Consider the following 4,760-nt stretch of genomic DNA (forward strand, 5'->3'; position numbering starts at 1 on the left):
ATGAGGCAAAAATGGTGTTTAAATAATGAACACACTTCTTGGTGGGTGTTGAAAGGGTGTGAATAGGTGTTTGAAATTCCATCGCTTATTGAACATAACCACCTCGCCATTAAAAAGCATTTGCAAATCCGCATGCTCACTGTAAGCTCACATTAGAATACATAATTCCAAAATTAGCGCTAAAATATCTGATTTTGCTGGCTATAAAAGCAAGAAAAGCAGGTTTATTTCTAAGGCTAGTAAGTGTGCACTCGGTGCCCCGATGCATCCTGTTGGTTTTCTAGCTCCATTCATATGTGGTGTAAGCGTGATTTCTGCGACTTGAATGTGTCTATGTCGTGCTACGCGCTCAGCCGATCCACATTGTCACGCGTAGCTGGACAACCCACACCTTCATTTTAAGGTGCTAAGCAACCTTACACCCTTATTTGAGGGCGTTCACAAACACACCTGTTTTTAGCCAAAACACTTTTTAAAGGTGTGTGCCACGGGACAGTTTTTACACTTTTTTCGGCCAGAAAGGGTGCAAAAACGTTTATTGTGTAGGAATCGCCTATGACGCGAGTTTTTTCCATAGCCTATGACGGTTATTTATAAACCTTAAGCATCGCACCTGTCAGCCTTCTTCCAGTACTTTTCTAGTTGACACGTATTTCAAGGTCCTGAGTAAAACTGAATTTTCAGATTCATCCATGCACTATATTCATGTTTTAGTTGGTATAATAGGATTATAGCATTATATAATAGCATAATAGCATTCATTTTATTACCTGAGAAAACCTGCTCTTCCATACGCGAAAGTGATTCTCAAATGGATCTCGGCCCATTTTAATCGCATGCCTCATTTGCTTTGGCTGCTTCGGATCAGCACCATCAACTCCTAAAAACAACTACATATGTCCACCTTTTGTGTAGAAGTTTACCACTTACGCTAAAGGTATTTTTAAGGCTGCTTATGTTAATGCTAATCTTTCGGAATTGAATTCATTAATTATTATTTCCTGGTATTTATAAGACTCAACGAACAAGAATAAGTCATTTCCAAATCTCCCAGGGGGTCATGTGCGCTTTCTTTCTTCCCTCGCGTTCTGGAAGATCTGCTAAATGTCCTTTCCGGGCTGCCTGCAAATAAGCTGGGTGAAAGGGCGTTTGTCTGTCTGATGCCCTCTCTAATAGAAGACATTTCACTCTTCTCGTAGAGGACTGCCCGTGGTCCCCTATGGCACCCACCCAACGAGACTGTTTCATGGGCGTCTGTACTACGCAGCGGCGTCTGTACCTTGGGGGCCGGCACGTTACTGACCTTGTTGGGGCAGAGGAATAAATGGTCACAGCCGAGGGCGGCCATGGTCCCGAGGAATCGCTCAAGGCGACCCGCCCTGGTGCCATCATGCCGCCTGAAGTCCTTGTTGACATGCAGCCGTCGGTCGTGGTGGAGGACAACTGCCGTGACCGTGGGGGACCACACCGCTGGGTCCAGAACGCAATTCCTGCATGCGGTACAGCACTGTCTTCAGCCGCCGTCTCAAAACACGTGAACACGAAAGCAGCTCGACCGAAGATGGAAGCTGTGCGGTGTTTGCACTCGGAGAACTAGAGGGAGAGACCGCTCGTCCACCATAAACGTCGCTTAGGTGGGGCACTGCAATGAGCTTGGCACGAACTGCGGATTAAGAAGCGATTCCCGCGACCTCAGGTATGCCAGGATGATGGGCTCCCGGTTAATTCAGAGCCTTCCACGGTGGCTAACACCCGGATTCTGAAACCCTCCTCCCCTCCAACTTCCAGTCGAGGAGATTCTTGAAAGCGATTTTCGCCCAACCAGGTCCAGGAAACACGAAGCGGAGGACCGACTCGAATACGGCCATAAGGCTACCGAGGACGAGGTAGGAGGTTACATTGCCGTTTTTTTTGACGGACAGCTCTCGAGAAGGTACAATTAATCAGTAGCTCCCTCCCACTTCAGTGCTAAACTACACGATTTCAACGGGGGTGAATTCAGGCCGCGGGGTGGTTCCTGAACTGGCACCAAATATTTTAGCGCCTCGTACGAAAGAGTTTTGGTATTATGCCCGAACAAGCGTGGTTTCTGCAAATTGTACTCATTACATAATGTTCAGGATCACAAACCATCATAATTAGCCTCTGTTGCCTGTCTATCACAGCACTCAAGGTATTCTCCCACTCACTCTGAAATTGCAACAACTAGTTTAGGCACGAAGGTACAGCAAAGACAGAAATACGTTTCCTCTAACGTAAGAACTGTGTCAAGTGTGCCCCATGTCCGTTCGCTCAGGCGGATCTATACTGTCATTTTTTAAGTGCATGGTTATGCTCATCCAGACTTTTGACGACATAATTGCGGCCGACGACCCCTGATGTTGCTCTCGATAACGACTGTGTACGCCTCCAAAATTACCCACCAGAAAGACAGGCCGTTGTGAGAGGCGCGTCATAGCTTCATTTTAATTTTTGCACCCATTGCGAGGCTCTTTTTTAAAATATAGACCAATTCGTGCTACGAAGCCCCTTTTTCAACACCATCTATGCCGAACATAAACAAGATAAAAATTGCTACATTTTACGACCTGGGGCATCCGACAATACGGTGAATATCATTTATCGGGGATCCGCAATGAGTGAGCCTCATTAACGGAAACTTGTTTGAGGAAAAAACAGCTATTTTCTATTTTCGACCGTCCCCCGCAAGCCAGATGTGTCCCGCAAAGCATAAAAATCTGTGTAGCAAAGTTTTGACAAGAAAAAAAATTCAAATTTACTATTCATTGATTATATGGAGTAAATAACAAACGAAATAAATTCATCAGACCATATTTATTTGTAATTATTATTTTACAATATTTAGGCTCGGGAGGGGGGGGGGTGTTACGGGGGACTATAAGCTTCCCTATCAAAGAACTCTGCGCACGCCTGTGATACCATAAGCACTAATCCTTATTCTCGGACATTTATTTCCCTTCCACCCCCGATAATTAATAACGCCCTTGCTGAACAGTTCGTGCGGCTGAAGAAATTACCTCACTAAAATAGAGTAATAATCTACCCCTATAACCTTTAAATCGCAAATACCCTATTAAATAAGGGACTGCGCTCCGACCATTCCCCCATCCCTTACAGTACAAGCTCGTAAAAAAACTTTCATGAAGATAAATTAATACATTACTACGTAATATGAACCGGTATTATTGGACGTAAGCCGTAGTAGAGCTGCGGTGGTCCTAATTAAAAATACTGAGTGAAAACCAACTCATAACTGAACATTAAAGAGAAACTATACCATCGGAATAATTTCGTACTGGCAGGTTAATTACCAATCACACCTGCCAAACGTGCGCAGATACGCAGGAACAAAGTAGAAAATCTCCCCATCGGCACCATGAAGACACCGCCGAATAGACACGTCAGGGAAGGTTCCGTTAACAGACAGCATTAGTGGCTGTACTAATAAGGGAACGCTGGATGAAATGTTACGATACATCCACTAAAAATAAATGCCAGCCAAGCACAAAAGCCATACCAACTTGGGCGACTGTTAGTCTAGTGAAAACTAAACGATAAAGATCCACCGTTAATATAGTAAAGTCAAAAACACCGCGCTGTTACTGAGATGGTTGTCGTGGGTTCGATTCTCACCGTCGCTGCCGTTTTTCGGATAAATGTGGTGAGCTAAAAGGCGCCTGTGTCGAGATTTCGGTACACGGTAGAGATCTATTGCTCGTACCCTGTATCCGCAGGTGCAGCTTCGGCGCTTAAATCAGTAGTTTTATGATCCGACGAGTAAAATCTGACAAGTAAAATCCGACGAGCAAAAAAAAAGAAAAAAAAAGAAACGTGGCGCAGCTTGCACTAGTGGTGCAAGGCTGAAGAAGCAGCAGAGCTGGCGGCCCCTCCGCCTTCGTCGGAAACCCGGCAGTTGCAGTTCCCATGGATTTCCTAACTTGCCGCTTAAAAGTTCTCCATGGCTGGCAGGCCGGCATCGTTTTGTCCGCAGCCTTTCGCATCTCTCCCAAAGTGTACCGCGTTAGCACGCGCTAAAACCCGAGGCAACCGGCATCGCGAACTCGGCCTCTGTAGCGCGAATTACTCCATGCTCCCCACTTCAGGCGCGAACGCGCGTGATCTGGCCACGAACGCTGGGCAGAATGTTCTCGAAGGTCGAGCTGGCCGACGCCGGGCGCTGGGCGCTAGGCGCACGCTCACGTGCACTCAATATCTTTTCGACTGGTAGTTTTGTTTTCTGGTAACGGCATACGGCGGAACTACAAGCTTATAAGCAGCTATGTTGGTAAAAAGTAGATTGCACACAACGCAATACGAATGTAAAAGGCCTAGAGACGCCAAGGTAGTCTCGAAATGAGGGCAAGTTCACGAAAGAAAGGCTAGCTTACGTGGGCGACGTCGTGTCTGTGATGCGGTGGGGGTCGGAGCCCAGAGACGACCGTAGGGGCCGCGTGGTCTCCGTGCCCAGCGAGGAAGCGCGTCGACGTGCCCCGTGTGCGTGCAGTCCGCCGACGGCCAGCGGGGGTTCCAGGCGGAACGCAGACAGTTGCAGCAGACTGCGGCCACGCTGCTGCGGGACAGACGCCCGAGAGGCGCAGGCCGGCTGCCAGCCCAGATGGGCGGCTACGGGGGCCACGGTAGCGTCGGATGGCGGATCGAGGTGCTGGCAGCCTTTGGGATACTGGGACTCCGAACTTCTTACCCGCCTGGGGTTCCCTGGGGCTCCGTTGGGGCGACAA

Source organism: Haemaphysalis longicornis, unplaced genomic scaffold (genome assembly GCF_048455015.1).
Source record: "Haemaphysalis longicornis isolate Haplotype H1 unplaced genomic scaffold, Haemaphysalis longicornis Haplotype H1 scaffold_1, whole genome shotgun sequence".
NCBI classification, from domain to species: Eukaryota; Metazoa; Arthropoda; class Arachnida; order Ixodida; family Ixodidae; genus Haemaphysalis; species Haemaphysalis longicornis.